Source organism: Buteo buteo, unplaced genomic scaffold, assembly GCF_964188355.1.
Source record: "Buteo buteo unplaced genomic scaffold, bButBut1.hap1.1 HAP1_SCAFFOLD_110, whole genome shotgun sequence".
In the NCBI taxonomy this organism is placed as follows: Eukaryota; Metazoa; Chordata; class Aves; order Accipitriformes; family Accipitridae; genus Buteo; species Buteo buteo.
Genome location: NW_027439274.1, coordinates 147,157 through 168,628, shown reverse-complemented (window position 1 = coordinate 168,628; position 21,472 = coordinate 147,157). Strand labels below are relative to the sequence as shown.

General features: G+C 41.5%; 1 pseudogene; it reads right to left on the bottom strand.

The window, feature by feature from the left end:
* The window catches only part of LOC142028034 (protein ELYS-like), a 46,385-nt pseudogene that overhangs the window by 16,490 nt on the left and 8,423 nt on the right, over positions 1-21,472 (bottom strand).

Sequence of the window (21,472 nt, the reverse complement as noted above, 5' to 3'; positions counted from 1 at the left end):
CAAGAGGGGAAAACATATCAGCCTTGTGTGATCAAAGTCGTGGTCAGTTGTCCATTGTATTTCCCTCCTCTAAAGAATTACCTTCTCTTGAGACCGATGAAGGCAAGTGGTAAGGCTTGGCTCTCTCTCTGGCCAGCTTCCTTTGAACTCTAGGAAGGATCTTGCCACATTGGTGCAATGTAGAATTCCTGGCAACTGCTCTCTCTCTCAAGCCAGGCTCACGATCATTCTGATGAACAAAAAGCATAAAGCAAGAAGGTAACTGATTACAAGAAGTTCATTGCACACAACTATCTCTGCTATTTCTAATTAGTGAATACATTTCCTCCACAGATACTGTATAATACCGCCACTGCACAGAGGAGCAGCAAGTTCTACTCCTTGGCACACACCAATTTCACCTGGTAATTTCAGCAAAGGGCAAGGCAGACTAGGATAAGAACAGAACCTACAACTTCAAGTTGAAACAATTCTGGCACTCGGCAGAACCTCACTCCGATACGCTTGTTCTCACCTGCAATTTTCAAATGGCTTACGAAATAGCAGGCTTTCCCTTGTTTTTCCTGAAACACCAATGTCCGAGATGACTGAATATTCAGGGCAACTGCAAATTACAGTGGACGCAATGATGTGAATATTAAAACAAGTAAGAAAAGGCTACCTACACACACCTTCTGGCCAAATGAAAGTTTTCAAATGCAGGACCTAAACCTTCCAAGACCACCTTATAAGTGCGATCCACTGGAAAACTATGGTTCCGGAACACAGAAAATGTATCACAGATTCATAACAGAAGTTCGCAAAACGCAAAATTTAATCTGGCTGTTTTGAGAAACAGAAGTTAGATAAGAATTTCTGTCATCAAAGGGGTAAAACAGAAGTTGTGGAGTCGCAGAGCTCATGCTATAACTGGAGGAAATAAAAAGAAAACCAAACCAGCACACAGATTTTACCTGTGCATTGGCATCCAGACTGCTCTCAGCTAGAAAAATAAAGTTGTGTGCAAGATTCAAGAGGTGACATACAACATACTCTTCATGCCACAGAAAGGAGTGACACAAACAGCGTTCGGCAATCTAAACCATTATTCCTTAGATGCAAACAAACTATTTTAAGTGGAGTCAACAATGGTCTGCAACACTTAGTTTATAACTTCACGCAGTAGCTTTGGAGTAGTGAAATATTTTGTTCAACTTTTAGGTTCAGCTGGAACGGAAAGTGTAGAAACTTATTCCTAGTATTTCAAAGAATGGTATAAAAACCAAAGCGTTGATTTTTATTTTATTTACTACCAAAAATGGTTAGTAACACCTAACAGAAACCTGCACACTTGACAGAACTTGCACGCTTACCGTAAGATTAACGTTCATTGAACGATTCGACTGCAGCGCTGGGATATAGTTGGCACGCTGCACATGGTGGTCTAAAGGAAATCTAAGATTCCGGACAGCAGCATCGCTCTGTAAAATCTTCTCCAAACACTCCTATGAGAAATAACACATTTCAAAAATCTGTTATGATTCTGCCTCTTCTCTTTTCAAAGAGACCATTAAGATTTTTTTCGTGTCCACACTTACTTGTTCAGTGCCTGTGAAAGGTAGCTTCAGTAAGTCTTCCATTAGTCCCATCTCCTGACAGATTTCATACACGTGTTTTAACAGCTCTTCGATGTTTAACCTGGTGGCATGTTGCTGCAACAGACCCCAAGCCTCCACCACGCACCTGTAATTCAATTTTTTGAGATGTAAAGGAATATTAATAGTATCACCAAAAAGATGCCCCCAAACGACTGTATTCAGAGTTTAAAGGGAATTTAGGGCATGGTGATTCGCATTAGTTGTTCTCCACCTTTCACAATATTGGAATGCCAAAACGGTGGGATAGGTTTCTTTACCTATTGGACAACAACACCGTGAGGAAAAGCCGCACTTCACTGCTGCTTGACATTGCTGGCTTCATCATCTGTATGTATCTGAGGGCTCGCCTACGCTCTCCTTGGCACATCAGGGATTGAATAATTCTCCTGTGCTGCCATGACACAGTTTTGATTGTGGCTGGATGAAAGAGCAGGGCCAGTGAATTCTGTAGAGGTTAGAGGTCAGGTGTATTATCATATGCACGTGCACGCACGCCACAAGAACATTCAAAAGTATCTTAAGTAAGGGTGGACGTGTGTCAAATAAACTTAGATGACTAACTACTGTAGATAAAAATTCTCAAGTATTTGCAAAAAAAATAATCCAGTTAGCCATACAGAACAAAGCGAGTGTTTTAAAAGGAGTAATTCACACTTTTCCAGAGTAACCAAATCTCTGTGTACAAACACCACTTTCTATAAATACATTACTAAATAATAAGCTATTCTCCCAGACAAACAGATATATTAACTTTGTGACAGGCAAAGAACAACCTTCAGCATCAGAAAGAACATGAATTAGGTTGAACAGTCACTTCTGCAGTCTTCTGCCTCAAACCTTGCTGCTATGATCATAGTTTTAATATTTAAAGTACCTAAAACACTGTCTTTGAGAAAGCGCTCCATCGGTCTGCTGGAAGCAACCTAAATGGATGGCTTTGAAAACTCAAGTATCAAGCATGATTAAAGTTGATTTCTTCTTTGTTTTAATCCATTTCCTGTCAAAGTGGCTAAAAGAGAATTTCAGATTATAACTTATTGCTAAAGATGTCGAAGCAGTATGACAAAAGGGCTTCTAATGTTGTAGCACCTGTTATTAGCTAAGCACCGATTTTTTAAAATCATTTTACAGATTACAGCTTTGGACTGTAAGGGATGTCTAACTGAACTGTAACGTACTTACTTCGTAATCATTGTGATCTAGAAGCCAAAAACCTTCAACAAGCTTAACAAGTCCCCAAGGGATAGCAAAGGCAGTTGGGAAGGAGTCGATTGAAGTCTCTGTTTTATTCGGAAAGGAACGCGTGATATCTAGCAGCAAGTAAATTGTCTGACATCAAGTATCTAGTTAAGGCTAATCAATTTGGAAGACCAAACACTTATCACATCACGTTTCGAAAAACACAGTGAAGTCAGGATATACAAGTGGTAGGAAGCAGAAAATACTGCCGTATTAGTCTTGCCATTTTGAGCTATTCTAACTTGAGGACGGTCAGGTCCTAACCACAAAACTGCATTCTGAATAAATAGCCACAAAGAAATACTCTTTGATTTCTGTAAGGCATTCAGAAAGGTTAACTTTAGATACTTAAATACTTCCGTTGTTACAAACTCAGGCTCCCTCTTTAGTCACTGGAGCTACCAGTTGGACATTCAAAACACCTGAACATCCAATGCTTAATTATTAAAGCAAACAAATTCTACCGTTGGTTTTTTCCTCATTTCCAGAGTATATAGAACAATGTAAATTAAGGTGTCCTTACAAGACAACGTAGCACTGAATGATTGACACTGGATTTAAAACAGTATGCGGATCACTCATCGGTAGTGTCATTTTCTCTTTCTGACATCCGTTTTTAGGGACATATTCTAATAAGACAGCTCTGGGGTACAACCGTTTTTAAACCCCTTGCTCTCTAGGCTCCCCTCTCGGGTTAGGCAGCAAACAACAAAAAGTAATTCTGTATATTTCAGCAGCTTAAAAATTAAGTTTCTGCCCGATGACTTTTCTCTTCTCTCCCTTTCTTATTCGGTGTGCCTGCACTTCTAACAGAACAAAAGCAAGCACTGCTATCTGGGCTGGAAGACGGATGAATTGGGCAAAAATCAGGTACCGGTTAGAAATCCTTCTGCTCTCAAGCAGCACGTATTACTGCATCATCCTAGTAAGCAGCCATTTGCTACAGGTACGGGTGCTTTAAAAAATTAAACACTGTGCTAAGTTTTGAGAAAAACCAACGGAGATTTTTATCTTTAACATTTCTCAGTAAACCTGTTTTCGCATGTCAGAAAAGACTTTGCAACAAAACATTAAAAAAAAAATCATAAAGAATCCACGGTACAAAGAAATAAAACAATGCTCCTGTCCACGCCTTCATTCTAAACTAAATGTTTTCACTTGCACTGTGTTGGAAGCATAAATTCAAAAACATTATTAAAGGCGCAGGTGACAAACATTTAAGAACATTTATGTGCGTATGCTGAAGGTGTAGTAAAAATAACGAGAAAGGATACAATTGCATGTTTGTAGCTTTCTTCAATGCCTTCTAGCAAATAGAGATCCAGCAGTGCCTGAAAATGAAAAATCAAAAGTTTTTTAAAAACTCCTGTCTTTCATGAATCATGGGCTTTTGGGTGGGGCTTTGGGGGGTTCGTTGCTGTTTTCAGGGAACGTAACACTCACGTGTAAACTAGCAGGTGGGTATTTCCCAGTTCCTCCTTCATCTCTCCGCCACAACTTCTCAACTTGGTCTCCTAACTGGGAAACCATTCCATCAATCATCAAGCAGTCAGAATCCCATTTTCCTCTGGAACAAAAGGTAGCAAGGATTTGGAGAGTCAAACACTAATTCCAGCCTCTCAGTGTAACAGATCTCCTCCAGTCAAACCAAACAGAAAAAAGCTCCCACGAGGCAAAGAAAGTGACAAACACACAAAGGCATGATTATGACTTGAAACGCACATGAAAGAAACGTCCGAGTCAGGTGAAAGATGTTTGTTAGATCATACTGAATGATTAGAGGAGTTCCAAACAGACATCCTGGAAAGCTCCCCTACTAAGGGACCTTTTCGTTTTCAGGTTCTCTCTTTTGCTGTCTTACTTGTAGTACAAAGGAAGTGTGAACAAAGTTTTTTATGTGCCAGAAATAACCACTCTCCTACTGTCTAACAGAGGAAACGGAACAGTATCAAAAGACCAGGACTATTCTTTAGCGCAAGTCTAATGCCTCCCGTTGGAGTGTCCCAATACACAGCTGTGAGAAGACAACACCGCGGAAAGTTCAGATTTTGTTCTCAGCAGCTCACTTTTGCTACTGAAAAAAAGTTGTTTTCAGAAAGCTGAGCATACAGGTGAAGCTTAGTGTCATCTTAAGCAGCATTTATGTTTCTGTGCACAGACCATTACAACCATGGATGGGTGAAGCTTTAAAAATTGCTTTCTTCACAAGTCCATCACAATCTTTGGCTGACTGCGACACTACCCTTTAATTTCCCCATAATAAGAAGCAGAAAGAGCACACTGGAGGTTGTATGCTTCTAAGGGACATCTGAGCCGGTATGGAAGTTACTTGAGAAGTAAGCTAAGTAAGATGAACTTTAAAGTCAATAGCTACTACACCGCAGCTTGCACCTTAACTCATCTTGCAGCATCCTGTTCTTGTTTGCGGTGCCATAGCCTAAGCTTCTTTAGCTCTTTATTTAGTTTTCAGCACAATTTCCAAAGAAAAATCTATTATCGTCTAATCCAAGGCATATCACCTATATGCTAGTGAGCTAGCGCAGCAAAGAGAGTTCACGTTCAGCAAGTGACTTTTATCCAACAGCCAGTAGAGTGCTAGGTGTGCCAACTACATCGAACTCTGACTATCTCATTAAATCACACAAATGTACTTGTGATTTAGGCCAATACAGTTATTACCCTTGCTCGCTAGTCAATAAACGAGATGAGGTTTGGTTTGGGTTTAAAACTGGCTTTCTTCTCTGTCCAAAACACCTGTTCTGTGAACACCGTGCTTTGCTGAACAGGAGATCGCTGACCCTCTCCTGAACACATGACCTTTTCAGTAGTACCAAATGATACAGATTGGCCGCTGGATTAAGTACGCTACCAAGAAACGATGATGCCAACAAATGGTACTAAGCAGAGGTATACACAAATATTGTAACACAGGAAAGTAACCTCCGTGTTCAAGAGAACGCATGCATCACTGAAGCGGAGAGGATTGCCGGCAACTGCATTAAGCAGAGCAAATACCAACTGTTGATAGCAAAGCCACTCACTCACTGCCACTTCTGATTTCGCAGTGGAAGTGTTCTCGAGTTCTCCTGTAAGGCTCACCTTGATAAACGCTCAAGTTTCTGTCGATGACCAGTGTAGTAGCTCTGAATCAGAGGGTAATTGTAGAAAGGTCTACCCAAACGCGCATCATCATCTACAGGCAATAAAGTAAAAGCAAGTTAAAGAAGCAATATCACATGTTGAAACTAAAACGTTTGACTAAAAAGACAGAAGATCATACGAGCTAAGCATCAAGAAGCACAGGCAAGCCTCCCACTTTGAAAGAAGCCAATCCTCTTTCTGCCTTTGCTAACGGAGCGGTGAGACACAAGACTCAACTCCTTCTTCTCTCAAGTGCCATTTCAAGTTTACAATTGAGGTAGCATTCAGAACACGTACTGTAAGCAGAAGCTCACTACAGAAAGGACAATTCTCAAAGGGAATGGTTTCTTAAACATGTCATGTGAGCATTTGTGAGACAATGAAGGCTGACAATAGACTTTATAATCCACCCAAATAAAGAAGTATTGCCGAGGTGTATTTTTTCCTCAGGCAATGAATAAAAAGTTCCAAACACGCAGGTAATGCCTTTGCTGTAAAAACAAGCATTCCAGGATTTGTTGTGTAATAGTAATTTGTTTCAAATCCCAAGTCTTGCAAGCTGTGGACACAAGCAACTCCTTCAAGTCAGAGGCTTATTGCTCTTTCTAAGGAACATCCAGGAAAGAAACTGCTTGCATTATTCTACACTAGGTATTTGAAAAAAACAGTAAAATCTCCATTTCACCAGCACAACTTCAGCACTGACAAAACATTTACAAAAACATGGCTAAGCATGTGTTCATCAGAATCACTTACTGGATAGTCTCCCTGTTACAAATGTATTACAGTTCATGCTTACCTAAACCCTCTGGAAGGAGACTGGATCGACAGAACTAGATGACCACTCGTGCATACAAAGAAAGGAGGCCAGTTACCACCTGCTTGTTTGTCAAGTCTGTAAAACCTGAAAAAAAGGCACGAGATGATTCTTGTTATCCAATTCCTTTCATTTTTACAAACCCCCTTTCATCATCCCAAATAGAAAGTATAAAAGTAACGTGGTAGACATCGCGGTCTTTGCATTTCTCACTCTGTGGCACCTTCTTATTTGAAGAAAAAAAACACATTCACCACCAAACCAAAAAAGCAACCCCTACAAAGAACCAGATTCACTAAAGCTTCAAAGAAAAAAAACCTAAAGCCGGAACTATTACATACACTCACGAATAAGACATTTGTTTTTCACGTAGCGGGGGATTTTTACCGTAGCAAAGGGATAGTCTTCTTTTCCCCTCAATATGCCAAGGACAAGTGATAACATAAAAAGCTACAGAAACTCAAGTAACTTACTTCACAAGTTACTCATTTGTGCTTCCTTTGTATTTTCTAGCAATTTGCAATACAACATTCGCATGCAATTATAAATTGCTAGCTAAGAATTAAAAGGAATCATTTGCAGCGCTACCACATCCGGTTGCTGGAATCTCCACCCAGCTGCTTACACAGCTTCTCGCTGAATGTAGCCTCCCCTACCCACTTGCATGAACTCCACAACCAACTGTTTCCCTGAAATCAACGCGTATTAAGTGGTAGTCCCAACTTCTCAGATTTCAGCCCCTTCTCCCAGCTAAATTTGGCTGTCTTCCAATCATCAAAACCAACAGAAGCTCATCTTTCCACACTTACAACTCAAGCATAATTCCAAATCTTAGTAAAACATACCAAAGATTTCATATATACGATTACAAACCTTTTTCAGTAAGCTCTTGTGCTTCTGTTAGAAAACAGGTTAAGACCGTGCTCAGGTTGCTCCAAAGCAACTGGCAGTGCTGAAGAGACTGTAACGTCTGCGGGTCAACAAAGTTGCGAGAGCCATCAAACAGCGGAACACCTTTTCAAGAATAAATATTACATCATTAGCCTTCAGAGCAATTTCAGAGTTTCAAAGTACGCTTAAAGAACCCCGTGCAGTACCATATACCGCCACGTTCCTGAATAAGCTCAATTAGAAAGAACCATTTTGTGTTGGCAGAATGACTACACTAGTACTCACATATTTGGTCAAACTCATCTTTTGCATAGATCACTTTCTTCCATGTCCACTCAAGAACAAACTGTAAATTAGCAGCAGAACTTGGCTGCGCTTTAAAAAAAGAAAACAAAAAAGAAATGAATCGACAATTGCAAACTAGAAAAATATATAACGTAAGAACAACGTAAGAAGTATTACCTTCAGATGCCCAATGTTTAATGCATCCAGTCAGAAGTTCTAAAGAACCTGTCTGGACGGCAGCTGACAATACCGCTTCTAACTGCTCCTCCTAAACGTAACCGACAAAATAAACTGAGAATCTTACATGCTTTCAATATCTGAACCAGTAACAGCAAGCGTTTGTTTCTAACTGTACACTCATTCAGACATCACACAGTCCACTAGTACACACGCAGCTAATTCCACATTCCTTTTCTTAACTCTAGCCACAGGCTGCACTGCTTGTTGGTCTGAGAAACACGTTAAACTTTCCCTCTAACATTTCAACTTACTGAAGGCTGATTCTAACCTTTATTTGCATGCCTCTGCAGTATAGTCTCAGTTTACCGAGTTCCAACTATTTCCGGTAACATCCTCTGCTAATACCCGTCACGCATTTTGCACGTAGAAGTTTGCCATCAGGAATGCGTGAAGGGGACAGAGCAAAGACAACGGTGCAACGCTTGCACGGAAACGGGGAAGCTAAGGGCAAGCAGCTTCCTAGACTCTGAAGACATGAAGCAGTTCAGACACCCAAAACTTTACCATTTTCTAAAATGACAGAAAAAGACGTGACACATTTAAATTCTAATAGGTTTAAATTGTAGGCTGCTCAAATACTGTATTATAATGCAGTGGTAATCCTTGAGAAGGATAATGCACAGCTATGCACAGACGTGCGATTATTAAGTAGCAGCTTATTTCAGCTGGTGGTGTGATTACTTCTTTCAGGTGAAATGACCCTTCACAAAATTTTACTTCTTTCTTTTTGTTTTTTTCTTTGTTTGTTTTTTTAATGTGTTTTTTTTTAAACACATTCAAAAGTAGCTTTCCCTTCTAGGCAAAATCATTACATTCAAAGCAATTTCTACACATTAGAATACACACATGATATGTCCATCTTTTTCTGAAAATGGGTTTCAGACAAGGAAACACACCAGATACTACTTACGGTGGCAAACAAAACTCCAAACCCAGCTTCTCGACCCTAATTCTGAAATTTGTCTTACTAACTTTCAAAAGAAATCCCTGCTCAAATGCATAACAAGTCTCTGAATGATATGGCCACAATTCAGCAAAGGTTATTAAAACACGTCTTGGTTGCCCAAGCTATTTCCAAACCGGAGCTGACATCAGAACATCCCATTTGAATGCAAGAGTCTACGCCAGGCTTGCAAAATAAGCAGTCTATGGGCTAGGGCAGCTTGCCAAGAAACTTCTTTTAGCTACCACACTGTGCAGAAGTGTTATTTGCCTTAACGCATTTCCACAAATCTGGTGAACAGTCCAGTAGACAGGAAGATGAGGGCAGCGAGAAGACCGCTCTCCCCTTCCTACTAATGGCTCCACTGTGTGACGACTAGCTAGCTAATCGTTTAGCTTAGATCCTGCCTGCGTGAAGAGGGGCTGTTCATCACAAAGGCTCCGTCTCTCATGAAACTCTTCAGATGAGAGAGAAAGGTTGGTGCACTGCAAGTGGAAAACCTGTGACGAGGCGGGGGGAGTCACTATGGTGGGACAAAGCAGAGAGAAGATAGTGGGTGTCAGGAGATAAAGGCGATTCAGGTGTTGCAGCAACAAGGGGGCAGTCTAAGCAGAGTAAATTGGGCTACGAGGCTACAGAGGTGAAGATCTGCTTTGAGAGGCTGCAGGAAAGCCTACTGATGAAGGGAAGATGAGGGGGAGCGGTGATGAAGTTGTCGGGCAGAGCTGACAAGAGTAATTGTTTACCACAGCCCAATTCCTTGGAAGCAAGCGATCACGTCTAGTGCAGCAAGCTGATGTTTGCAACAGCTCGCATCCGAGTGAGGCACCCCCATAGTCAGCTACTGCACTGAACATAATGCTTTGAGAAACCGATGGGGTGAAGGTTGTTGTGAGGGAAAGATGCTTTATGTTGCGCATGACCAGCACTGCCTGCACGCTTCCTTGTGCGTATCTGTGGCACGGAATTAAGAGATGGGTCTCTCAACGCAGATCTCTTAGTGCTGCCCCCACTCAAACTCGGTAGTTTGGATTGAAGAATACTATAACTTCTGCTAACTCAAGTCAACACCTGCATTTCAGTGCAACTTGCGAATAATAGGAAAATCAGATTATCATGTCTTGTAGCCTCTACAGCCCTCTCAGACGAGATGGATGTATTTCCCCCTTGATTCCCTGATACGCACTCACCTGACTCAAACTGGATGGCTGGACATCAACGCGTCTTGGAGACAGCAAGCCAGCTACAAGACACCTGTTGTAGCTATCGTGAATGGTTTCACTTATAGAAGGACCACATTTCTTTAAAAATTTCAAGGCCTGAAACATTAATCAAAAACTACGGATTAAGACAGCAGTATTATTCAGTCACTAAGGTTCTGAATAATCGCTAAGAGAAATAAAAAAAAATGTTCACTTAAATTGTTAGAAAGCTTGCATCAGTAAGCACTACTACGTAGAGTCTTAAAGACGGCAGCCAAACTAACCGCTACGGTTTATAAAAAATATCCTGTAAAACAAAAGGTCAGCCCTTGCAATGCTTAATTAAGTATTCTCTAGCTTCTCTGTCAATACACAGACCTTTTTTTACCCTGAACACTGACACAAAATGTATTCTATATAAGCTAAAGCTAGCACACAACTTTAAATCACGCTTTGGAAGACCCTTTCTGTGCTTGTTTGTGCAGAAGTTGATTTATGTTGGAAACACTTAGCGAGCTGAAATTTAATTCAGAATTATTTGTCACAAGCTGTGCAGTGGCTTGGAAGTTTTAATTTGGCCAAGTGCGGGAGAAAAAAAAAATAATCGTTTCTTCTCAAACAGTTAAGTAATATTTCATTTTCTCCATTCTGCCCTCCTTTTTCAAGTTAATCAGGCATCAAAACCCTAACTCAAGACTATGGAGGCAGTTCCACTGATGGGTAATGCAGAAGTAACAGCTTTCCCCAACTTCCACAACAGTTTTGTTCCTGCTCCTACAGCAACGTTGTATTCCGCTCTAGACATTCAATCCCTCAGCGTGCTTCAACAGGAGACAGTGGTAGTTCTACAGTCCCAAGAGTGGACCTAAAATGTTACCATTTGCATAAAACTGGCAGGACACCATTGCAATCATGCATGTGGATGGGCAGGATGGGCATAAAATGGTCTCCGACCCTGAAAGCAGTGCAATAGAAAACATAGGAAAGGTTCATCTCTTGCCATTCTCAATAAAGATACAGTAAAAGATCACCTCCTTCTGGAAGCCGGTGCAAGTCATACGAACAACTCCGGAGCTCAGCAAGCACGTACCATCTGCAGAGACAATGAACGTTTGACAGCCTTCCATACTCTCGCACTTAGCTTATGACCACTTTACGTTTTGTAAATAGCAGTATCTGGAAAGCTGTAACTGAGTACCCATTTTCTTCATCAGATCACTTCCAAACTTACTTTTTTGAAAATAATTACTGCGTGTAGCAATTTTATCTCTAGTGCTATCAAGGTGCTCTGCTCTGAGCTTCAGTTCAACGTCATTTCATTTGATGACCATCACCCCTTCACAGGCTACATTACAAAAGCACCACAACCCAAAACTCAGCAGACTGTCAGATATGTGTCACAGTGTTAAACACCTTGTTAGTACAACGTAATCAAGGGTTGGGCTTGTGGGCGTTTGGGGCTTTTTGGTTTCAGATGGGGTTTGAGTGACAAACAATGAACAGGAGAACCAATAAATGGCATTTGACCTCACTTTAAGCTTATCACTATCAAAAGCAGTGAAATACCTACCAAAATTGTAGGAGCTTGGATGAAAAAACTGCTCAGGTGGTGGACGAGAAAGAGGAACTCCCTGACTTAGACTCCGCTCGTGTACCAGAATATCCAAAATGGGGTTTGGAGAAGTCATGCTTATTACAGTATCCAGTGACCACAACGCAAAATAGGGGCAATCATGAAGGAGTTCTTCTGGCCTGAAAGCAAGCAAGTGCATAAGCTAAACACCGACTTCCAAATGATTGATTTGTAGGGATATTGAAAACAACTTAATAAAAATATACCTTAGTGAATCTGGCATTTGAGCACGATACCAGCGATTAATGTCAAATACACCCAAGTAAGCAGATGGTTTTCCCTGACCACATGTATTCACTTGCCAGCTGAAGATTGATACACTGGTGTCAGGCGATATTACTGTAAAAGACAAGACATTGTTTCTTGTTTGTAGAAAATAACGCTATAGCTGATATGTTTAAAACACCACTTCCTATTTTGGCTTAATTCTGTTATATCACTCACAAAGCACAACACTCACTGAGAACAACAAAAAAAATTTACGGAATAGCAAACATCTCTGTGACAGGTTTCAGTCATACTGCCCCTTCTTCTGGTATCACTCAGCAGGCACTACTAATTTCCAGATCGGACTCAATTACAGGTTTTAAGAATAGCTCCTTTCCAGCACATTCAGAATGAACGAACACAATTATCACACAAAATAAATACAAAAAACCCAAACCCAACAAACGGGAAATTGGAACAAAGATTTTAACATAAAACATTCACAATGTTATACTCCAGTTCTCTCAATAAGTGGAATGGTTTGTCTTCTCTGGGGAGAACGCATTCTCCAGATGTAAGCAAAGGATGTGGTATATCATTTACCCTAGTAGAGTAAGGAAGAAGGCGACAGTTTGTTTGGCAAAAGGTTTCTCTGTTCTCTGCTGAATTCATCATTACGTTTAGGGATCCTCACACACTTTACTATGTTTCATTGTGAACATCTGTGCCGCTTCCGTTTTGTAGCTGCTGCAAGTGCCTTTGAAGATACCAATTATTTTCATAATTCAGAAGACAGCTTCTTTGCTAGCCTCAACCCACATCCAACAGCAGCTCATGTGTGCCTAGAACTTAACTCAAACAGATTCTGAATGAAAGCTAATTAGAAACCATCCGAGAAATTACAGGTATTTCTCCATGCCTCATGCTTCATAAAAAGGAGACAGAAAGGGGGTTTGTTGTTCTTATTTTGGTTTGGGGTTTTTTTTTCGGGTGTGGTGGAGTGGTGGTGTGTGTTTGTTTTTAACAAGCTTTTAGGAGGCACTCTCCTCAGAAACGTGACACAAGTGGAGAAAATCCAAAGGTGTTTTTGTTCGATTTTGACACACTGTTGATAGAGGATGGCATCACAAAAGAGATGCAAGTTGCCGCTTCAGGACTAAGTCAAAGATGATAAACAGAAGTAGCCTAGAAAGATCATGCAAGTGTCTTCTTTGCAAACATCATACATCAGTAAAGGCCAGTCAGAAGAGAGGGAAGGTGAATAATGCAGTCAAAACAAAGGGCCATGGAAGTTATCACTGCAGCAGGCTCAAAAATAGGGTCAGAACATAAGTGAATTTGTAAACCCAGAGAGGGACATTTAATTACTGCAAGATAATGAAAGACTTTGTAAGAGTTTTAACTGTGTATATGGACAAGGAAAGCTATTGCTTTAAGAACTTGCAGGTGTAGGAACCTATTAGATTTAGAGAGGAAGAAATGGACAGGCAGATCACAGAATCGTAGAGTTGCTTAGGTTGGAAAAGACCTTTATGTTCATTGAGCCCAACCCTAAAGCCAACTGCCAAGTCCACCACCAAACCACGTCCCTAAGCGCCACATCTCCCTGTCTTTTAAATACCTCCAGGGATGGCGACTCAACCCCGGGCAGCCTGTTCCAATGCTTTGTAACACAGTCAGTGAAGAAATTTTTCCTAATACCCAACCTGAACCTCCCCAGGCGCAACTTGAGGCCATTTCCTGTCGTCCTATCACTTGCTACCTGGGAGAAGAGACCAACACTACACCTCGCTACAGCCTCCTTTCAGGTACTTGGGGGGAGTGGTAAGGTCTCCCCTCAGCCTCCTTTTCTCCAGGCTAAACAACCCCAGTTCCCTCAGCCACCCCCGTAAGACTTGTTCTCCAGACCCTTCACCAGCTCTGTTGCCCTTCTTTGGATGCGCTCCAGCACCTCAATGTCTTTCTTGTAGCGAGGGGCCCAAAGCCAGGCAGCTTTCCAGCCACTCTTTCCCAAGCCTGTAGTGTTGCATGGGGTTCTTGTGACCCAAGAGCAGGACCTGGCATTTAGCCTTGATGAACTTCATACAGTTGGCCTTGGCCCATTGAGCCAGCCTGTCCAGATCCCTCCACAGAGCCTCTGTAGACCCTCAAGCAGATCAACACTCCCACCCAACTTGGTGTCATCTGCAAACTTACTGAGGGTGCACTCAATCCCCTCGTCCGGATCATTGACAGAGATATTAAACAGAACTGGCCCCAATACCGAGCCCTGGGGAACACCACTTGTGACCGGCCACCAGCTGGATGCAGATGCAGACATAGGTTGGAACAGGGAAAGAAAAATTCAGGTAACACTCCTAAGCAATGGGGAGCATCATCTTACTGTTCAAAGACGACAGCTGGAGGAATAGAACGACTGACAAGCTTCATGCAGGTGACCCCACCATACATCGCTATAGCATGTCAGCAAGCATAAAACACAACTTATTTTTTCCTTTAAAGAAGTCCCATATAACTTAAGCACCCATTTATTTTTTTTAAATAAGCCCAACAAGCTAGTCTGTAAAGGTATTCAAGACTCACAGACTGGGGTACAGAACAGCATTCATTGCTTAGATTCCAAAACTACTTATTTTAGAATAACCAAACAGGGACATTAGAACAAACCTGCATTAACGCTATCCTCTCCGTCGACACATTTGGGAAGTTTTTCTACAGTCTGACAGCTAAGTAATTTAATATCGCTGGCCTGCCCGCTCAAGGGAAAGACTCCACCTGTGAGACCTAAGCTGTATCTTTCGACACAGTATTCCAGACCCTGGGGAAAAAATAAAAGGAGAGAGAAAAGGTCATTTTGAGATAAAAACATACATTATAGCTAAATGTGAAAGAATGTATATATGTATAATATAATATGCATATTGTACCGTATATTTCCCATGAGCTTATTTCTGATGGCAAATAGAAACTACATCTGACATGCAAGAGAATGAAGCGTCAAATAGTAACGGGCTTTGCACATTTTCAGAATTTAGCATTTCCCTCGCTAAAATTTGCTCTGCAGTATGCACAGTTCATTCTACTTTATCAAGTAACTTTGGAAATAACAGACATGTGCAGAGTAGACAGGAAAATCTAAACCATCTCTTTGAAAAACTAGCGCGAAGCGTAAGCAAAGAATCCCATTTTTATTACAGAAGGAATAATCACCAAACACAGTTTATAATAAAAGATGTCCTGAACAGGTCCACCGTGCCAAAAGACCCTTTTGTCAGATAAAGTACTACAACTCCATCAACCTCTTAGAGATGAATTTTAACCGCTAGAAATTTCAACTTTTATTCATCTGTGAAGAGCCAGTCCCCCCCCAAAGTTAGGGCTGAGGGGAAGGGAAAAAAGATATCAAACAATTCCTGCCGAAGACAACTTCTGAAGCAAAACAGCGTATTTTAAATTCTCCACTGGGGCAAGCAAATCTAAGTTAAGGAACTCCACTGTGTGGAAGATGTTAAATAATGACTTTATTGACCCGTAAAATCTGAAGACAGTTTTCAAATGAGATGCACTCGTCAGACTCTGATGTGGACGTGGGGGCTGCATACTCTATCCACCTGCAAGCATCATGCAGGACAAATGTCAAGGTGCGCTCCATGACCATGGCCGGATGCACTAGATTTCAAGCTTTCTTTCAAGCTTCTGTGAACTCTCTTCAACGAACAAGGGTCAACAGTAGATTCCTCCTCCTTTCCTCCAATTTGGCCTGGCAATTGGGAACAACTCTTCAATTTTCTGCCACGGAAGACGGACAAGAAACTTGACTCAGCCAGTCACGCAGGCAGACAGTCATGTAGTACTGACCAATCTGTGGCTACAGGGAAGTATTCCGACACTCCAAGTGTCCTCTGTAGAACACAGATCCTGTACTAATGCTTCTTCTGGGTTTGTTTCCGGGGGGTGGGAGTTGTTGGGGGGTTTTTTTGGCAGGAGGTGTTAGCAAGTCTTGGTATGAAGCTACATGTGTAAGTGGCTCATCTGGAAGCTAGCTGAAGAACCTGACTTTTCCCCCCAGAGGTCCAGCTGTTTTGTTCTCTCTTCAACTACCTTGTGAGATTGGTTCCTGTTTCAACCTTGCACAACGCTCATCACAGGAACGCAGGAACAGCAGGGGAGTAAAATATCTCAAAGGCAGAGACTGGTGCCTGACACCTCTTAGAAGCCTGTGAATGTATTACTGGTTGCACTGTCTGTAGAGGGTTAAAAGTCTCACACTAGCGACACCACAGCTTTCTCAGGTCACAAACGCAAACCACATTATTTAATCACTTTGTGTGCTTTTTTTTAAAACCGGAAATTTTAGCAGACCCATTTTTCAAAGCTGCTGAAACATTTCAACCCTCTGAGGTGAAATCTGACACTCGTCACACCTTTTTCAGGAAAAGAAGATGACCAAGGCAAAGCATTGCCAAATAGTAAAAGGTCCCCCATTTTAACATTAAAGCGTTGAGACAGAACAAAGTAGCCACGCGAGGAATGGATATCGACGACTGGGTTTTCTTCCAAAGCAGCACACAGTACAAGGTCTTTGCCACTGCTAAGACTGTAGCTACAAATAACTTTTAAAAGAGGATAAAGCAAAGCAGAAGTTCAAAAGTGAAACTGGAGAACGATTAAAGCATCTTTCTCCTGTCGACCTGCCAAAGTGCTTAGAGCACTACAAGAGATGCAGCAGCATAAAACATGCCCAAGAAGACTCAGCAAAAGATTGGGGTTTCAGTCACCTCTGAATTTTGATGGTAAAAATCACCCCTGACAACTTCACTGATACTCACATAGACAAAATCACTATTTTCATCTTTTCACATACGTGCACGCCTTACCTCATACATGACTTGTCCTGGGGCCAAGCGTTTTCTGTCACCAAATGCTAACTGCAACAGATGTAAACTCACGACGTCACCTTCACTGAAAAAGGTAGAAATTAGGACATTTGATTACAAAGCTGCTTTAGAGGCCTTGTTATCATTTTATTAGATCTAGACTGATGTTTTCTTGCTGAAAAGAAAAACACCACTTCCCAAACCATCAGATAACTGGTCACGTGCAAAGGAGGACATTTGGACACTAACAGCTTCAGGGGCAAATGCTAACCATACAATTTGAAAGCTTTAATATGTTGTACGGACTACAAATTGTTGCTTTAAAGTCAAACTTAAAAAGACTGCCACACTGTGAACGGCTGAGCTGATTAAATAGCTTGCTGATGCTGAAAGAGAGAGATCTTTCTCCCCTTCCCTTCCCTTCCCACCAAAGTTCCAGCCCCTCTCTTGCATACACACGCTGCACCCTTCCACATACTGATTCGGGTCATTAGCCCAGCAGGAAACCATTGACTTTGCTGCTCAACAGGGATCGGTCTCTGCCAGGTGAGCTGGCCTGGCTCACAAAGGCTCCAAAGACCGCGCAAGTTGGCACAAGGTAATCCGCAATACTGTCACCTCCCTCCTTTAGGGGCAGCCGGCTGTCATATTGGCACGTTTAGCGCTCGAGATCTGCAGCCCCAACTACTTTGAATGGTATTTTCATACCATGGTGCAAGTACCAAACAAATCGTGAAGCAGTCCTCAAGAAACAAAGGAAATCGTGTAAGAATGCAAGCACAAAGATACAGCCACTGTTGCTTTGCCTTCTTTCAGAAGGTAGGCACTAGTAGGTCCCTCTTCACATCTGTTAAATCCTGTAAAAATTGCAGTGTAAGCTTAACACCTTCCACACCTGAGAGAATCTCCTGCACAGCTACATAAACAAAACAAATATACATGTATCAACGGTATGTGAACAAAGATACAAAAAAATTTAAATGCATTCAGTGGCTTATAGTAACTTTTTATTCACCTTTCTTGTGTAGACTGAACAGCCCACAAGTAGCAACAATTGCGAGGATCATTCTCAGGCTCCTGAAAAGTAACAGCATAGACAGGAATCCTTCCTCCTTCAAGCTGAGAGTGGTGCCTACATGGTTGGGAAAAAAAAAAAAAAAAAAAAGAAAGAAAAAATGAAAAAAAAAAAGGAAAAGGGGAAAAGAGAGAAAAATAAAAACCTGTGAGCCTACAATGAGCCCTAACTGTTTGTAGAAGGGTAGAAGCATCTTCTGAGAAAAAAGCTTATCCTTCCGTGCTTATCCCCAAAGTACAGAAGGTCACACTTCCATCTCAGACAAGTGAGTCAGGGAAGCGACTACTTTTTATGCAACAGTCAAGAGCTGAGGAAATTACTGTCCATCAAATGCAATAACCTGGGTTTATATCCTCCTCTGCCTAGGGAGGAAGAACATAAATGATTACTTCAGCTGCCAGGCAAAAGATTGTTCCTCCTGTTCCAGCCGACTTCAATATTGAACTTAAAATGCAGCCTATCTTCTGAACAAATTTAAGACAGGGCCAAACACAAGTACTTTCTCATTTCTTTACTCGGATGCTACGTAAAGCATTTTTCCTCCAGACTTCTGAACCTTACGTGTACCTTCACAATCTATTCTTGCCACCCAGTTAGTCCTCCACTGTCTATTTATGCATCCAACAGTTTCTGGTGAGTCACTGCAGGTTTGCTTAAGCCAATCCCTATCTGAATTTGGTCACATATTTCACGTGTGATTGCCCTTTGGCAGATATAAAATCGTCTCTTAATTTTTCTATTGCTTATAGATTTACATGCCCCTTATCCTCATCTCCAAGTGTTCCAAGCAAATTTTCATTCACACGCAACGTTGCCTTGGAATGGGTCAGTCCCCTATTTTGGACAAGGCTGACATGTAGGAAAGAATATCTTTTCAGGCACAGATCAGCTATTGATTTTTCGTGTCTCACTAGTTTCATCCTGGACGCTTTAAAGAATATTATCCCCAAACCCACATTATTAACATACGTAAGCTTCTCAATGTATGCCCTAATTGCAGTAGCTGGTTCTGAAAAATCATTCCTAAAATCTGGTTCATCAAAACACATACGTTTCCTGGCTTCACTGAACACTACTGATCGGACAAAGCGTCTTAGAAAAATGAGCTCCATCGCATCCTACACTGCTTGACGTAACCCCAAGAAGCATGCTTTCCACAATCCCTCGAGCCACAGGCACAAGAAGGAAAACAATCCTAGTCCACTGGGGAGAAGGCGGTCTACTTAATCCATGTATGACTTTTAATAGTTATTTCAGAAGAGGATTTCTAAACATCCCAAGATTATACCCAAAATTTCACTCCCTAAAATGTTCTCTTTCATGAACATGCTTCCGTAAGCAAACAATTGAGACCCCTGCACCTCCGGGCATGGCCAGCTGTAAAGGCCTACTTACTCCCTCTTCAAAGTTTTCATATTCCACAGTGACAGGCAGCCATCTGAAAAACCCACAACAAGCTGATTGCTTCTGCTTATGTAGTACAGGGTTGATATTGCTGTTCCTGAAGGATTTTGTAGTTGAAAGCAGAGATGTCTCCCTTCTCTGGTCACAGCTTCTCTTCTTTGTGGAACTTCAGCAGGAATTCTAGTGACAACTTCTAGACCTACACACACAAAACCACGCCATGAGTTAATGTGTCAGGCCATTTAGGCTGCATGTTGAACACTGACGTGACAACACGTCTCATCCAATTCTACCGTCCGGGGCAAAATACCCATTTATGCAACGCTTTCTTTTGTATGTTTCCAAAGAACAGAAGAACTCTCTGATCGGACAGGTATTCTCACTCGTATTTTAAAACCAGGTAAAAGCGTAACCTTCGTAGACAAATTCTTCCTGGGCTCTATAAATCACACGTTTGGGCCTCACGATGAAGCTGGCTGAAGCGACACCAACTCCTGAAGCCACTCTTGTAATAGCCAAAACAGCGTATGCAACCCAAATATGCAAATTAGAGATTTCAGTCATCCAAATGCACGATTTTTGACAAGTCGGATTCATTTTAACAAGCAAGCCTAAAATTTGCCCCAAGTCAACCCACAGAAGCAGAAGAACATTCCCAAGAAATAGGGCGCCTCTGACACAACTTCCTCTCAGGCAGCTGCACTGACTCACGTGGTAAAATTCCTACACCTCACTGGCAAGCATCATAGTGACGTACGGATCTTGGTGGCAGGGGGGCATTTATAACATTAGAAGGAGTATTAAGCCACTCCCATTTTTAATCAGGTCGGGACTATACCAAGGCAAACCGCCATCTGTAACCAGCAGTCAGAAATGCCTGCACACTAGTGTCTTCCAAGTGGGATGCATGTTGTTTATACACAAGTTTTCCTACTCTCAAATTCAAGTTTAAAAACTGCAGGCTTACCCGATGCTTGTATTTCATTCTGACTGCAAGAGAAATCATCCAAACAAAGGTCCACCAGAAGTAGATGACCAACATCTGTAGCCACTGCTGCCACTCCAAAGAGCCATCGCAGACTCTGATGTAGGTGCCGAGTGCTCACGCTGGGTCCTCCGTGATTAGTTATGGGTTCTATAGCAGTTACCTACAGGAAAACTGCAAGCTAGCATTTAAGCTGTTTGACAAGCTGAACAGAAATCATTCAAAAGTGAAGCCGGAATTAGCACATCAGAAACAAGAAAGTAAATGCAGAGGACCATAAGACTTAAAAGCAAAGCATTGTTTCCAGTTATATCAAGAAAAAACCAATATAGTCAATCTTGATGTTCTATTAACTTGCACTGATTCTTGTTTACATTAAGATAATGAGACTAGGGGACATTACATCATTGGACTTCCTGGGTTACAGAAGACAGAAAAAAATGAGTAACATTCCACCAGCCTCTCCCATCTACACAAACACAATATTCAATAAGCAGCGATTCAAGGACTGCAGGTTGAAAGTCAATCGTTCAACAATCCGTCAGGTAACTCCCTAACGGCTCTTCTTTCCTATCCTAAGTCAACATAAAAATCTGTTCTGCTCTAAAGCCACCCGCTTGCTAGTCTGAGATTCAGGGGAATGTGTCTAAGTCATTTACAGCACAACTATGGAAGTTTCAGATATTTTAAAGACAGTATTTCTAACATACATAGAAATCAAGCATTTCGGAAATGTATGTTACAGACACTGGGAACAGCGGGGGTTTTTTTCCTTTTTCACTCTGGCCAATAAAAGATAGTTCTCAATGCCTTTTTGTGGCAGTGGAGAATTAGGTAACTATGTGCTCTACCATAAACCCAGAAAACTTGTTTTACAATCAGTAAGCTCAAAAGAT